The sequence below is a fragment of the Durio zibethinus genome, chromosome 13 (assembly GCF_047325235.1).
Source record: "Durio zibethinus cultivar Kanyao isolate XHJ-2024 chromosome 13, ASM4732523v1, whole genome shotgun sequence".
Taxonomy (NCBI): Eukaryota; Viridiplantae; Streptophyta; class Magnoliopsida; order Malvales; family Malvaceae; genus Durio; species Durio zibethinus.
The window spans coordinates 10,917,642-10,935,476 of NC_143174.1; the positions used below are offsets into that span (position 1 = coordinate 10,917,642).

The 17,835-nt window shown below is 33.8% G+C and overlaps 1 pseudogene; it reads left to right on the forward strand.

Annotated features, from left to right (window-relative positions):
- The first annotated feature begins 1,886 nt into the window (after nucleotides 1-1,886).
- On the forward strand, nucleotides 1,887-17,587 carry LOC111303980 (clathrin heavy chain 1-like; annotated as a pseudogene).
- Nucleotides 17,588-17,835: the final 248 nt, after the last annotated feature.

A 17,835-nucleotide genomic window follows, 5' to 3' on the forward strand; every position in this document is an offset into this window, starting at 1 on the left:
TTTTGAGAGTGAGGTGTTTAGTTTGTTGGTGGTGGAAGATATTTGGGGTCTAGGGTTTTTATATAAAAGAGGGAAGAAGTTGTGGGACCAATCAGTCCTCGGTGGGTTTCAACTTAACTTGACCTCATAAGGTCATTTTTTTTTTAAATCAAGTTTTAGGTCAGGTAATGTAAAGAAAAAATCGAGGTTGGTCAAGTCGGGTTTTAGGCAAACCTAACCCGACTCGACTTGATATTATATAAAAATTATTTTTTAATTATTTATTTATATATTTATATAATTATATATTTAAATATTTATATTTAAAAAATATTATTTTATTAATTTTGAATTGAGTCAGTTCAGGTATTGTTTATACAATATCAAGTTGGGTCGAGTTCAAGTGTGAAAAAAATAAAAAAAAATTTCAGATTAGGTTGGGTTCAGGTTTTATGAATATAAAGTCGAGTCGGGTTTAGAACGAGCAAAAACTCACATTGACTCGACCCATTGCCAATCCTAAAGATGAAAAATTTGTTTATTTTTTATTGTGGGAAGACGTTGAAAAGAGGCATACGGTTTTGACAATAATGAGGGAATGGAGGGTGTTTGGGTGGTGGGATAGCTTTATTCTATTGGGGAGTAGCCTTTTACTAGCTAAGGAGCAGTTTGGGATATTGTTACACGAATTAGGTTTTTTTTTTTGAGTAAAATAAAGATTCCATTAAGGAAGAAAAAAAAAATCAATCCAATAAGTCTAATGGTATTTAAGCATATTGTCAAATCATTTTTTTGTCTTTTGGTACTAGATTTGCAATATTACACTTAATCATCCTTACTCTAGATTGAATTGTTCAACTAGTATTCAACTAGAGTCTATACCCAACTTGCACTAATGTTTTAACACAAGCGATAAGGGTATTTTTTACTCTATAGCACCTTAAACATAATTCATTTAGACCAAGCATTATTTACCAGTTGCACGTAATAACTTCACGAAACATGCAAAAAGCATAATACATATCAAACTAAACAGAGTTTGAACGAACTTAGAATTAAATTTTAAAAAGTGTAGTAAAAAAAAAGATTAAAAATAATTCATCTGTTAAAAAAAAATATTGAGAAATTTTAACCATGAAGAATACTTTGTTATATAGTTGGGGAGGAAAGACAACAAGTATCAAATTTTGGACTCCTAGAACAAAGTAACTACATATCCGAGCAATTAACTAAATAGAAGCTAGCTCTGGTCACCCAAATTACAGCATATAATTGGTCAATTGAAGACGAGTTATCTTTGTAATTTTTTTTTTGCTACCTATACATTTTGTCTTCAAGTTAGTATTATATTTATCATTTAGGTCTGTAATTAATTTATGGTATTCTTTTTTTCCTTCTGTTACATCCACATGCAAGGTGAATCTGAGCCTGTTAAGATGTTTGAGCGAACAGCTAATCTGGTTAATAATCAAATCATTGACCATAAATATGATTCCAATGAAAAATGATTAGTCTTGATCGAAATTGCCCCTGGTTCTCCTAAGGTATCTCATATGCATGGCATTCTTATTCTCTTGATCTCTTATCAAATTTAGTTGTATTGATTGGTTAGAGTGCTTTTATTTCTTACAAAGTGCATCAGATACTAAAATCTAATGTAGTTTTAGAGTGTCTATTTCAGTTTTTGACTTCTTGTATTTGATAGTCATTAAGCCTGGTGAACTATGTTTGCTTGTGTATTACATATTTTTTGGTGGTGAATGTAGCAAAAATGGATTCACTTCATATGTAGTACTTTTTTATTGGATAATAACATAATGTTTCATGTCATGAAATGATGTGTTATTTGTTATAATTTTTTTTAATTCCCACTATTGCTGTAGCGGCCATAATTGGTCAAAGGGAATATATAACTTTTTTCTATGGATCAACATCATAGCCAAGCTCTTGAAGCACATTCTACATCATTTGCCACATTTAAAATGTGATTCTACCCCCAAAATTTATTTTTTCTTTCATTTTCTTTACTTAAAATTTGTATTCTTTTAAAATTTAATTTTTAAATAGGTGCCTGGGAATGAAAACCCTTCAACTCTTATTTCTTTTTCAGTAAAGTCATTCAATACCGAGCAAATAACATCTAAGTTATATGTCATTAAACTTGGTGCTCAGCCCGATCACACTTTTTTTCCTACTGGCATCTTCTTTCATGTATAAGAAGACACATGCAAATGTAGAATTTATTGCTTATCATCATTTCGATTATTGCATGGTTAGATGCATGTATGTCATGATTTATAAAATCAAACTTTGGTATTATGTTATTCCATGATACTTTTGTTGAACTTTTTGGGTACTGATCTTGGAACTTGTTATCAGGTAAATCTTAATTCATAAAGAAACAAGCTGATTTATTCTTTCCTCTAGATTTTGTTGATGACTTTTTTGTGTCAACGTAAGTATGGTTTTGAGCTTCTATTGACCATTCTATTATATACAGCTTCAATTATTTCTCTAAAATGAAGGTGGTAAATGTTTTTTCTGATAGATATCTCAAAACTATGGTATAATATATGTGATCAGAAAGCAAAGACTTCTTTTTATGTTTGACCTTGAGACAGTTATTGCAGTTTACCAAAATTGGATTTGTCCAGATCTTATATTCCTGACAATAGAGGCTTCAACCATTGGTGGCTTTTATGCAATAAACAGGTGAGGCTAGGTTTTGTTGTCCAGTGTTAATGAAGCTACAATTATACCTTTTATTAGTGGTTAGGTAAGAATTATCATATTTTGATAGCTAGTAAAATGTTTTCCTTTAAGGTTGCTATGAACTGTTATGTAGTTCACTAGTTTTATATTAAATTGTCATTTGGGGTCTTATAGTTGAACAATCTAGAACTTGCTGTTGCCAAAAGGGGAAATCTTTTTGGTGCAAAAAGCTTGGTAATTGAACATTGGTTTTGTATTTTTGTTCACACTTTCAACAATTCTTATTTTGAAGTACGTCACTTGACACTGATTTTCCCTAGCATAAATGCTTATCTTTGTGATCTTTTTCATGTGTCAAGTTGCAATCTAGTGCGTCAGGCAACTAAATAACTAATGGTTGATTTTAAAAGGAAAATTTAAACTTCAATATAGTTTAATAGTATCTTTTCAATCTTACATTAAGTTACCTTCATTTACTGATGATATGTCCTTGGGTTTGTGTCTGATTATTGACCAAGTCATTAATAATAGATTTCTTGCTACTTGTTTGTACATACCATATATCTTTACCATCTTTTAAAGATTTTGGCCATCTTTGTACTCAGGCGGTCTAGCGATTCTAAGAACTATTTTCACAGATAAAGTACAAAGAGGCTGTAAACTTGCTACAAAATCACCTTAGGGAATTCTTTGTACCTTAGACATTGTTACCAAATTCCAAGTATGTATGTATGCATGGATGAATGTATGAATGTTTTCATTGGTATTAGTTTTTATTCTTCGAATTGAGCAAAACTTTGGCAATTTACCATTTTAATCTTTATAAAGAGTGCTCCTTCCAAAGTTCAAAAATTATTTCTGTTCTTATTTTGAAAGCTTGGATAGTGAATGTCCTGTCATGCTTATGTTTATATGTTGCAGAGTGTTCCTGTTGAAGCTGGGCAAACTCTTCTGTTATTGTAGTATTTTAGAACCTTGTTGACTAGAGGAAGACTCAATGCTTTTGAGTCATTATAATTATCACGCCTTGTCATAAACCATAATAAAAAGAATCTATTAGAGAATTGGTTGACAGATGACAAGCTTGAGTGCAGTGAGGAGCTTGGAGATTTTATGAAGGTTATAATTTAAAGCCCATGGATTTTTTATGCTTTGGTCATTTTGGTGTATATGAAATATTTCTTTCTATGTAGTCGTATGTTATTGTAGGATTCCACCCTGAGAGGTTAGGAAGTTAATGTTAGAAAAATGGGATTCAGCCCCATGTAATTGATTTTGGACCAAGTAAAGGCCATGAGCCTTGGTATTTCTTTTTACATAGAGCCCTAGCTACTTAATAAAAGAGGTAGGATTATTTTAAGGTGGTGTCACAAAAACCAAGAAGATAAAGAAGAAAAGCTAGAAAAAGCAGAGAGAGAAAAAAAAAAGAGAGTTGGTTGAACGAAAGTCGATCCGTGGTTTGATTGAGCTAAAACTTTGTCAATAGGTTTATGATTCTGAGTTCTACATTTTGAACGGTAAAGATCAAGTTTGAAGCTTTCTAGGAACAAATCCAAGGTGTATTTGTTGAGTCACCTATTTGGTGATATTTTTCCAATTATTTCTCTAGTTGTTGATTAGTTGTAGTTTTAGCTAGAGAAAAACTTTGTATATCCATTATTTGATAGTGAGAATTTTTTTAATGGTTCATGATTTTTTCTTTTACACTAGAGGGTTTTTCACGTAAATCTTAGTGTGTTTTATTTTTCTTACATTTTTTTATTATTGATTATTGTCTATTGTTGTGGATTTATTACGATATATTACTTTTGTATTATTGTGATTATTGCTTCAGGCACAATAAGTGGTGTCAGAGCCAAGTTATTTTTAGACATCGATACAAAAGTAATCTAAGACAGAAGTAAATTTTATTTAAGATCATGGAGGGTGATACAAGTTTCATGATAAGATTGATAGCATCGAATTTTCAATTTAAAAGCCTATGATGGAGGATCATCGATACTGTAAAGATTTGTATGAGCCATTTTGTGTGATTCGACTAAATCAACAAATATGAAAAATGAAAGCTGAAAAAAGTTAGGCAAAAAGACGTTGGCTACAATTAAAAAATAAATTGATATCAGTGTGTTTCATTATGTAGTGCAGAGTCAAACGCTTATATTGTTTAAAAAAAATTAATAGCATTGTATGAGAGAAAAATAGGTATGAATAAAGTTATGCTTGTTAAAAAGCTTATAACTTGACAGTACATGGATGGATGATCTATTACAAAGCACTTGAGTAATTTTTAAGATATATTTAATCAGATGACTACTATGGAGTTTAAGATGGATGATGAAATGAAGGCGTTGTTTCTTTTGGGTTCATTACCAAACAGTTGGAATATTCTAGTTGTGACTGTTCTTAATTTAGCTCTTGCTTACAAGGTGACATTGGAGATGATAAAAGACAGTATGCTTAATAAAGAAGCAGGGCAAAAAGATGTGGACCCTAGTAATCAAGCTCTAGTCACAGAAAATAAAGGTAAAAATATTGACAGAGATCAAAACTTAAAAGGTCGTAGTAAGTCTAAAGATAGATCCAAGTTCAGAGATAAAGTGAATTGTTTCCATTGTGGTAAGGTAGGTCATATAAAATGATACTGTAAAATCTTGAAGCAAGAGTGAAAAGATAAGAAAAACCAAAGTTCAAATGATGACAATGTTGTAATAGTGAATTCAGATAATGATTTAGTTACTTTAATTTATATACATGGTGATTGTAATCATGTTGGTGATCCTAGCATTGAGTGGATAGTTGACACAGGAGCGGCATATCATTGTGTTCTTGTTTATAACTTACAAAGTAGGAGACTTTGGTTGTACCAAGATGAAAAACAAGAGTGTGTTGTAAATTGTTGAAATTAGTGATATTGTTATACAAACTAGTATAGGCTACATGTTGATTTTGAGGGATGTCAGATATATTTTAGATATGAGAATTAACTTGCTTGCTATTAATGTCTTTGATAAGGAGAGATATGAAAGATGACAAAAGAATGGACAGTGGAAGCTTCTCAAAAGATCTATGGTAGTTGCAAGAAAAAAACTATGCTACGCAATGTATAAAACATGGTTGCAATTGAACGGTAATAAGGTAAATACCATTAAGGATGATGCTTTCAGCAAACTTGTGGCACAGGAGGCTAGCACACATGAATGAGAAGTGGTTATAGGTTTTGGCAAGGTAATCTTTCATCCCCTTGACCAAAAGTATGTCTCTTTATTCATGTGATTATTGTTTGTTTGGTAAGCATTGTAGGTTTCTTTTCATAAGAGTTTTCAAAGAAAAAAATGAGTGGAATTAATTTATTCTAACGTATGTGGTCCCATTGAGATTGAGTCATTAGATGGTAACAAGTATTTTGTTACTTTTATCGATGATGCTTCCTGTAAGACTTGGATGTATATGTTAAAATATAAAAGTCAGGTACTGCAGTATTTTTAAAAATTTTATGCTATAGTGGAAAGGATGACAGGGTTGTCTTTAAAGTATATTAGGACTGATAATGGTGAGGAATACACATCCAAAGACTTTGAAAAGTATTGTTCAAAGCATTGGATCAAGCATGAGATGACAGAACTTGAAACACCGCAGCATAATGGTGTAGCTAAAAGAATGAATCACACAATTATGAAAAAAGTCAGATGTATGTTGAGAATGGTAAAATTACTAAAGCTATTCAAGGATGAAGTAGTCAACACAGCTTGTTATTTGCTTAATAGGTTACCATTAGTTCTTTTGGGCTTTGACATTTTAGAAAGAGTGTGGATAAAAAAAAATGCTTCTTACTCTCACTTAAAAGTTTTTGGGTGTTAAACATTTATGCATGTGTCAAAAGAACAGAGGTTAAAACTTGATAGTAAAGTCACATAGTGTGTATTTATAAGATATGATGATAAAGAATTTGGCTACAGGGTATGGGATCCAGTGAAAAAAAAGACAGTCAGAAGTAGAGATGTGGTCTTTCATGAAAAGAAAACCATAACAGACCTTGAAAAAAATGAGAAGACTATATGCATTATTGTTGAGTATGATGTTTCAACATCGATAGGGTTCCACAAGAAAGATCCACAGATGGTGGAAATGAGTAAGAAATAAAACTTGAGGATATGACTGAGCCAACCACAGTTAGTGATGAGCCAGATGCAATTAGTTTTGAGCAGAATGAGCAATCTTTTACTTGAAAGTGTTGAGTAGAAGAAGCTACCTTCGACATCAGGTGATGTAAAGTCTCAGTCTAGGAGATTTACTAGAGAGCGTAGGCCATCTACCAAGTATTCAAGTTTATATTTTATTTTAGTTAGCAGTGAAAGGGAGCCAGAAAGCTTTCAAAATGTGTAGGCTACTCTGGATAGAGAGCATTGGTTAAAAATAATGAAAAATAGATGAAATCATTGTAAAAAAATGATATTTATGATCTTGTTAAACTTTCAAAAAGAAAGAAGCCATTGAAGAATAAATGGGTGTTCAAGTTGAAAAAAGATGGTGACAAACTAGTGAGGTACAAAGCTCGATTGGTAGTAAAAGGTTTTTCTCAGAAATCAGGCATCAATTTTGATGAGATCTTTGCTTTAGTTATAAAGATGAGTTTCATTTGAGTGGTATTAGGATTAGCAGTTAGTTTGAATCTTGAGTTTGAGCAACTGGATGTTAAAACTGCATTCTTGCATGGTGACTTATAGGAAGAGATTTATATGAATCAGCTTGAGGGTTTTGAAGTAAAAGGGAAAGAGCACTTAGTTTGCGAATTAAAAAAAAAAGCTTGTATGGCTGGAAACAAACTCCACGATAGTGGTACAAGAAGTTTAATTATTTTATGGTAAGTCATAGCTATAAAAAAATACTAACGAATTCTTATGTGTATGTTAAAAAAATTTTTGATGGTAACTTCATTATTATCTTATTATATGTTGATGATATGTTGATTGTAGGACAAGATGCTAGTATGGTTTGCAAGTTGAAAGAACAATTGTCTAAGTCTTTTGATATGAAAGATTTAAGTCCAGTAAAGTAAATTCTCGATATGGACATTATCCAAGATAGGATAGTTGAAAAGTTGTGGTTGTTACAAAAAAATATGTTAAACGAGTACTTAGTAGATTCAACATGCAACATGCTAAATTAGTTAGCAATTCACTTGCCAACCATTTTCATCTGAGTAAGAAATCTTGTCCAGTGTTTAAAGAAAAGCAACTAGCTATGTCTAGTATTCCTTATTCTTTTACAGTTGGCTCTTTAATATATCTTATGGTTTGTACATAACCTAACATTGCTCATGCAGTTGGTGTAGTGAGCAAATTTATTTCTAATTTAGGAAAAGTTTACTAAGAAGCAATGAAATGGATTTTTAGATATTTGAGGGGCACCTAAAAAATGTGCTTGAGTTATGGAGTTTTACAATCAATTCTAGAAGGGTTTACTGATGTTGACATGATAGGCGATCTTGATGGTAAGAAATCTACTTCAGGGTATTTATTCACTTTTACAGGAAGAGCTGTGTCTTGGCAGTCTATGTTATAGAAGTGTGTTGCTTTGTCAACTATAGAAGCTGAGTATATTACAGCAACCGGAGCAAGTAAATAAATACTTTAGATGAAACATTTTCTTCTTGAATTGGGGTTGAATGAAAAAAAAATTATATGATATTTTGTGATAGCTAGAGTGCTTTAAATTTGAGTAAGAATACCATGTACCATGCTAGAATAAAGCATATTAATGTTAGATATCATTGGTTACGTTCAGTGATTGAAGAATAATAGATGCTAATGATAATGTAGCAGATATATTAACTAAGACACTTCCTAGGAAAAAGTATGAGCTTTGTAGTAACTTGATCGAAATGAGTTCTCTAGCCAAGATAAGTTCTAAATGAAACTGTTATAGGGATAAATCTCTTCCTATTGGGGCTGGAGGGGGAGATTATTAAAAAAATGGGGTCTAGCCCTATGTAATTGGGTTTGGACCAAGTAAAGGCCATGGGCCTTGCTTTTTTTTTTTTTACACAGAACCTTAGCTACTTAATAAAAGAAGTAGGATTGTTTTAAGGTATCGTAAAATCTAAGAAACTAAATAAGAAAAGCTAGGGAAAAGCAGAGAGAAAAAGAAAAAGGGAGAGTTGGTTAAACGAAAGTCGATTTATGGTCTGATTGAGCTAAAACTTTATCAGCAGGTTTATGATTCTGAGCTCTACATTCTTAATAGTGAATATCATATTTGAAGATCTCTAGGAATAAATTCAGGGTGTATTTGTTGAGTTACTTATTGCGTAAAATTTTTTCAGTTGTCTCTCTAGTTGTTGATTAGCTCTAGTTTTAGCTAGAGAAGAACTTTGTATATCCATTATTTGATAGTGGAGATTTTTTTGGTGATCCATGATTTTTTCCCTCTATACTGAAGGATTTTTTACGTAAATCTTAGTGTGTTTTATTTTTTTACATTTTTTAATTATTAATTGTTGTCTATGCTGTAGGTTTATTGCGATATATTGTTTCTATATTGTTGTGATTATTGCTTCAGGTACAACAGTTAAAACTTTTTGAGAATTTTTATGGCATTAACTAGGGTGGTGGTGGGTCAGTGCGCATCAGTAAATGGATGAAAAATGACTATTTTTATGTCCTTTGGTCTTCCATCTACTGAGGTGTCTATTTCTTTTCTTTTTATAGCAAAAGCAATCATGAAAACAATTCAAGCTTTGAAACTAGAGTGAAAGTCTTCGCCTTCATTATTTTTTTTTCAGCATCTTTAAATTTGTTTGAAGGAAAAAAATAAGAGATGTACCTTTAAATTTCAGAAGAACTTAGATCTGTGATGCAACTACTTTTTTGTTGGATGTACTAAAGGCAAATTTACCAGAACATGGATACTTTCAAATAAAAGTGAGCTTTCTCCTCTCTTTCTCTGTTGCTATAATTTTTATAGCTATCTTTGATGCTTTTACCATATCAGTTTCATGATCTACTCTATTCAGGTTTTGAAAATCAATCTAGTGACTTTTTCATATGTCGCTAATGCAATATTAGCAAATGTTATGTTTAGTCATTATGATCGTCCGCGTAATGGCCAACTTTGTGAAAATGTTGGTCTGTACATAAAGGCCCTTTAAGTAAAATGCCTTCAAAATCATGTGTCTAATATCTTGTTAAGATGGTTGATCAATTTCTTAGACTGTAAAGAAAATTATTTTTTGTACAGCATTATACAGAGTTTCCTGATATGAAACATGTCATTATGAATATACATGCCATTGAGTCCCAGGTTTTAATGCTAAAATGCTCAATATGTTTTTCATGTGTAAACTTTTTATTTTACTAATTCTTTAACATGATGCTTTTCAAGCCCTTGTTGAGTTCTTTGGAACCCTTTCTAGAGAATGGGCTCTTGAATGTATGAAAAATCTTCTAATAGTCAATCTTAGGGGAAATCTTCAGATTATTATACAGGTAAAGCATCAGTTCATTACTATAATCATTAGTAACTTTGCTCCAGTTGGAATAGACATTATTTTGTAGACTGTAAAAGAATACTACGAGCAGCTGAGAGTTGATGCGTGTATAAAACTCTTTGAGCAATTCAAGGCCTCTGAAGTATTATGCTTTATCTTGGGTTCATACTTGAGCTCTAGGTTCTTTTTTTTTTCCTTTTTAATATATATAACAAGGAAGATATGATTTTAACGTTATACATATTTTTTATATTAACTTTTTAATTTTTTTTTTCTTTTGGGATAGTGAGGATCTTGATATCCACTTAAAATACATTGAAGCGACAGCAAAAACTGGACAAATAAAGGAAGTAGAACGTGTGACTCAAGAATTAACTTTTTATGATGCTAAAATGACCAAGAACTTTCTAATGAAAGCCAAGCTTCTAGATGTACGGCCTTTGATTAATGTTTACGATCATTTAGGTTTTGTTCGTGATCTCATTCATTATCTATATACAAATAACATGCTTCGATATATTAAGGGTTATGTTTAAAAGGTAAAGTTCATTTTGGTATCAAAAGCATTAGCAAAATGAAGATGGTTGTTCATCCTTCTAGACAGGTTAAATTAAGTAAAAATATCATGTTATAGTTTTCCATTTCTTACATTATAGGTAAATCTAGGGAATGCTCCTTTAGTTGTTGGGCAGTTGTTAGGTGATGAATACCATGAGGATTTCATAAAAGGGTCTTATTCTTTCAGTTCATTCTCTTCTTCCGGTCAAGCCCCTTGTGGGTGAATGTGAGAAGAGGTTTGTTGCTATATGGTGGTCTTTATTGGGATTTGTCTTGAATCTCATAACCCCATATTGATGGTTAATGAGTTTTGAATTTATCTTGTATCCCACATCAGGAGTTTAGTAAATGTATAAAGGGTTTCACCTTTATAAATATAATGTTTTGATTTTGATTTGGTAGTTCAAGATAGTTAGACACCAATAGAATAGCTAGGTTAGTAGGCTATTAAAAGGGTGTAATTGGGTTTTGGGTTAAGTTTTAAGTAAGGAGTTTTTGAAGACTTTTCTTATTCTAAAAGTCACAGTTGTAAATGTTTATTTGTTAGTGAATTGGGTTTGGAGTAAATCATTTTGAGTTAGACCGAAACAAATATATTTGTGTGTTTTTATTTTTTATTTAAGCATGCTATTTTGCTTGTGAATGCTGCGTGTAGGTGTTGATTTTCTAACAAGTGGTATCAGAGCTATAGTGATTTTCTAACAAGTAGTATCAGAGCCAGGTTCAAGGTTTAAGATTCATGGGCCCAAGATATCATAAAACGATATTTCAAGATGTCTGAAAAAGGTATGTCGAGTATATCTATGCCTAAGTTTGAGATTCTGTTATTTGATGAAAAAATTAATTTTATGTTATGATAAAGTACGATTCAAGATCTGTTAGTATAACAAGGGTTGGATTAGGCATTAGAGAGTAGTAAGCCTAAGGGAATGTCTAATGGTAATTGGAATAGAATTCAAAAAAAAGCTGTTAGTGCTATTAGATTGGCGCTAACTCTAGAAGTAAAATACAGTGTGTTGACTGAGAGTACTTTGAAGAGTTTGTGGGATAAGCTTGAGGGTATTTATGCTTCGAAGTTATTGACTAATAGATTATGTTTGAAGATGGATCTATATTCTCTAAAGATGAAATAAGGTACGAGTCTTCATAATCACTTAAATGAGTTTAATAGATTGGTTTCTCAATTGCTGGCAATTTCTATTGATGAGTTAAAAGATAAAGAGAAAGCTTTAATTTTGCTATCATCTTTTTCCAAGTCTTATAGGCATTTAGTTCAGACTTTATTGGTGTGTAGGTTTACTTTGAAGTTAGATGATGAGACTACCCTATTGCATGAGAACGAAAGGTTTATGGGAGCATAGAACTCATCACCTGAGGGGAATACACTTGCTATAGAGGATTTTGATCGAGGAAGGACTTAAAAAAGGATTGATGGATCAAGAGAAAGATCTAAGTCAAGAGACAGGGATTACAGTGACATAGAATATTATTATTATAGTAAAAATGGACATATCCAAGTGTGCTGCAAGAAGCTAAGAAAGGATATGACTGCTTTCAAAAAGGCAAAAGATGAGAAGAAATCAGATAAAAAAAAGAGTGATACTGCTGCTATCATGTCTAATGATGATGATGTTGTTTTGACGACTTGTGTGGATGAGATTCAGATTTTGAAAGGTGATAAAGGTTGGATTTTAGATTCAACTACTACGGTTCATGTTTGCAATGATAGGAGTTGCTTTGTAAAGTTGAATGTGAATGAAAAGTATGGAGAAATTGTGGTTCCTAACAATGAAAAGGTGTAGATTCAAGGCTTTGGGAATGTTCGCCTTAGATCTCACAATGGTGTTGTTAGGACGCTTCGTCACGTAACGTATGTACCGGGTTATGGCGACAATTTAATTGCTTTGGGTGAGTTAGCTTCTCGGAGGTATACATATTATGGTAATAATGATTCGTTGAAAGTGTACAAGAATGATAGTATGATTCTACAAGGGAGTAGGGTTAAAAATCACTTGTACATGCTTGATGGAGCTTCAGTTGCTGGAATCCCTACAATGAAAGAAAAGAAGAAAGTAAGCGTATTAGCTTTGCAGATATTGTTGAAGAATTTGGAGATTCAAGTCAAGGGAGGATTTGTTGCGATTTGCCTTAAATCTTATAATCCCATATCGAAAGTTAGTGAGTTTTGAATTTGTCTAGTATCCCACCTCGGGAGTTTAGTAAAAGTATAAAGGGGTTTCACCTTTATAAATACAATGTTTTGATTTTGATTTGGTAGTTCAAGATAGTTAGACACCAATAGAATAGCTAGGTGAATAGACTATTAAAATGGTGTAATTGCGTTTTGGGTTAAGTTTTGAGTAAGTAGTTTTTGTAGACTTTTCTCATTCTAAAAGTCTTACAGTTGTAAAGGTTTATTTGTTAGTGAATTGGGTTTGGAGTAGGTCATTTTGAGTTGGGCCGAAACAAATATATTTGTGTGTTCTTATTTTTTATTTAAGCATGTTATTTTACTTGTGAGTGTTGCGTGTAGATGTTGATTTCCTAATGAGTGGTATCAGAGCTGTGGTGATTTTCTAATAGTCCTTACATCTTTTTTTCTTTTCATTCTTATCCTCACTTGCTTTTTGTTTGCAGGAATCGTCTCCAGCTGCTGACTCAATTTTTGGAGCGTCTAGTGAGTGAGGGCAGTCAAGATGTTAATGTTCATAATGCTTTGGGTAAAATTATCCTTGATAGCAATAACAATCCAGAGCATTTTCTAACTACCAACCATATTATGATTCACGTGTTGTGGTCAAATATTGTAAAAAACGAGATCCAACACTTGCTGTTGTTGCTTACCGTAGAGGACAGTGTGACGACGGACAGATCAATGTCACAAACAAGAACTCCTTATTTATGTTGCAAGCTAGGTATGGACACTGTCATTCTTAATTATCATGCAATTATGAATCCTGTTATTTTTATTTCTTATAACAGTTTTAATGACCGGATACTTTTCTTTCAGATATGTGGTGGAAAGGATGGATCAAGAACTTTGGGAGAAAGTTCTAAATCCTGAGAATGAGTACAGACGGCAACTTATTGATCAGGTTGTGTGAACTGCTTTGCCTGAAAGCAAGAGTCCTGAGCAAGTATCAGTGGCTGTAAAAGCATTTATGACTGCTGATCTCCCACATGAACTGATCGAGCTTCTTGAAAAGATAGTATTGCAAAATTCTGCCTTCAGTGGGAATTTAAATTTACAAAATCTGCTGATATTGACAGCTATCAAGGCTGATCCATCAAGAGTTATGGATTACATTAATAGATTGGACAACTTCGATGGACCAGCAGTTGGGGAGGTAGCTGTAGAAGCTCAGTTGTATGAAGAAGCATTTGCCATTTTCACGAAGTTTAATTTGAATGTTCAGGCTGTAAATGTTCTGTTGTATAACCTCAATAGCATTGATCGAGCTGTGGAGTTTGCATTCTGTGTTGAAGAAGATGCTGTCTGGAGTCAAGTGGCTAAGGCACAACTCTGTGTAGGGGATGCAAGTGAAGCGATTGAGTCATTTATTCGTGCTGATGATGCTACTCAGTTCTTAGATGTCATAAAGGCTGCTGAGGATGCAGATGTATACCACGACTTAGTAAGATACCTACTAATGGTTCGGCAGAAAACCAAGGAACCCAAAGTGGACTGTGAACTTATATATGCTTATGCCAGGATTGATCGGCTGGGTGAGATAGAAAGTTCATTCTCATGCCACATGTTGCTAATCTGCAAAATGTGGGAGGCTGCTTGTATGATGAAGCCCTTTATGAGGCAGCGAAGATCATATTTGCATATTTCTAACTGGGCTAAGCTTGCTCTCACACTTGTAAAGCTACAACAGTTCCGAGGTGCTGTCCATGCTGCTCGGAAAGCCAACAGTTCAAAAACATGGAAGGAGGTTTGCTTTGCTTGTGTTGATGCTGAAGAATTCCGCTTGTCTTAGATATGTGGCCTCAATATCATCATGCAGGTGGCTTTTTTGCTCCCTATCTTAATTTACTTTCTTGTTATTCTGCTTGGGGACAGACAAGCATTGTGAAATTGTGTCCAAGTCTGCTCTCAAGCAGTTTACAACATAAATTTACATGCCATCAATTTCTTGCTATGCTTTTTCATATGGCGTAGGTTTTTCCATATTGTTTGCTAGTTCAATATAAAATATATGTAGTTTTTGCTTTAACAAGTGTGTAAGTCTATCCTTTTATACGTTGATGACTTAGAGGAGGTTAGTGAGAACTATCAGAACTGTGGATGTTTCAGTGGGCTCATATCTCTGATGGAGAGTGGGCTAGGTTTGGAACGCGCACATATGGGCATCTTTACTGAATTAGGAGTTTTGTATGCAAGAGACCGTCCAGAGAAGCTTATGGAGCATATCAAACTTTTCTCAACTTCTCTGAACATTCCAAAGCTTATTCGAGCTTGTGATGAGCAGCAGCACTGGAAGGAACTAACATATTTGTATGTTCAGTATGATGAGTTTGACAATGCAGCAGCCACCATAATGAACCACTCTCCAGAAGCATGGGATCACATGCATTTTAAAGATATTATAGCCAAAGCTGCAAATGTTGAACTCTATTCCAAGGCTGTGCATTTCTACTTGCAAGAACATCCTGATCTTATCAACGATGTTCTTAATGTACTTGCCCTGTGTGTTGACCATGCACCTTTTGTGGATATAATGAGGAAGGTATGTGCATCTCTTAGGATGTGATAGGGGTTGCCTCGTGCTGTTCTTTGTAAATCTTTTATCCTCTTCTCTTCTTTTTAGAGAAAAATAATGCATGGAGAGAGTTCTGCCTATTATATTTTATTCGTGCTTGCAATTCATTGAGTTTCAGGCTGCACTTGCGTCTTGTTAAGCCATACATGGTTGCAGTTCAGAGCAACAATGTAGCTGCTGTGAATGAAGCTCTGAACGAGATTCATGTAGAGGAGGAGGACTATGACAGGCTTTGTGAATCTATAGATCTGGATGATAACTTTGATCAGATAGGCCTTGCCCAGAAGGTGAGAGGTTCTACCTTAGTTATTTTGTGTGTTGTGTTAAACTTTAGTTGTTTTGAAGTACCAAGACTGGGATTGTTTTACAACTGAGAATGGTTTGTATGAGCAGATTGAGAAGCACGAACTTCTTAAGATGAGGCGTGTTGCTGCTTATATATATAAGAAGGCAGGGAGATGGAAGCAGTCTATTGTGTTGTCAAAGAAGGACAGTCATTACAGAGATGCCATGGAAACGTGTTCACAGTCTGGTGATCTGGAACTTGCGGAGGAATTGCTTTTCTATCTCATTGAGCAGGTATTTTTTCTATTCTTTTTTTTTTTCATGCATACGTGTGCTAGACGGGCCTACGTTCACCTATTTTTTCTGTTTGTCTTATATAGGAAATTACTAAAGTTGAGTCCACTCACTAATCTAAATTTTCATCTCGTCTAATGTAGGGAAGGAAAAGAGTGTTTTCCGGCGTGCCTCTTTGTTTGTTACGACGTAATCAGGCCAGATGTTGCTCTTGAGCTTGCCTGGGTGAATAATATGATTGATTTTGCCTTTCCATATCTTTTGCAGGTGATTTCCGCCCTCTGTCACTAGTTCTAATTGTTAAGTTTTGAAGTTGTTATCCACGAACTTTTTGCTTGGTTCTTTTTCTGGGTTTTTTCTCCCCAATAAAGTTTATATGGGAGTACACAGGCAAAGTGGACGAACTTATAAAGGATAAAATTGAAGCTATGAAGGAGGTGAAGGCCAAACAGGAGGAGGAGAATGACATGGTTGCTCAGCAGGTAAAGCTATATGCAAAATCTCTTCGATTCCTTGCCTACAAATTTTTCTAAAATTTTTCTCAGGGAGAAACAGGGATAGGGATGGAGTGGTGTGTTTCCTCTTTGTGGAATATTTATATCTTTTCTTCATGCTACAAAGTAGGAGATTTTGAAAGAACTGCAAAACTCTTGGGTGCTTTTCGGTGTCACTACTCACTTTTACTGGTGGTCAAGAACTAATTAACTGTTTTCATTGTCATGTGCTTGCTCACACAGAACCTATCCGTCATGTCTCAGGATGTCAATTAAACCTTGAATAAGAACTTGGGAAGAAAACAACCTAATGGTCACTATTGGCTTCTTGATAGCTGATGTGAGGCGATGCTACCTTGGCAAGGAGAAAAGAAAGTAGGCACTTTCATCAGTCATTACTGCAAATGGGCTAGAAACTCTTTGTTATTTTCCTGCCATACAAAGAATTTAGCAACTCAGATTAGTGTGATCACTCGAATGCTGTTAGAAGCACAATGAGCAGAATATATTGTTTTCTAAAATGTGTTGGATGCGCTTATTTTCAAAACGGCAATTGAACTGCACATACTACAAGTTTTCTTATTAATATTATTATAACTTATACTAGACACTTGAGGTGCCTGTAATGGACGCCAATCTTCTTTCCTAAGAACTAATGCCCATGTTTTTGGGTCAACTGCAGAATATGTATACCCAGTTGCTGCCTCTTGCTTGACCTGCGCCAGCAATACCTGGAATGGGTGGAAGTTTTGCTCCATCACCTCCAATGAGTGGGATGGGGATGCCTCCAATGGGCCCATATGGCATGCCAACAATGGGTTCCTATTGACATCTTTGGAAACCAGGATACACAAGCAAGGAACTTGTCAACTTCTACAAGGTTGAATCTCCCAAGTGCCCACAATTTCCAGTTTACATTTGAATGTGAAATTTATCTGTACAGTGGTTGTGAAATATTGAGGTGATAGCTTGCGTTCTTTGGTAATGCATAGTGATGATTATTTACTGCCCAATTAATGCAGCTTTACCCCATAGTCGATAACGTTAGCAGTTAGGTTTTTGACAAAATTTTATGCAGCCTAGTGGTGACTGAACAAATTCGATGGAGCAGTGGCAAGTCCGCGACATGTATAGGTTATTCTAGCTTAATCATTCACTATATAATTTTCTCTTACAATTTTTTTTTGAGATTATTTGAGATATTTTTTGTTCAAAAATACTTTAAATAATCTTTTACAAAAAGTTTAATGAAAGTTATTGA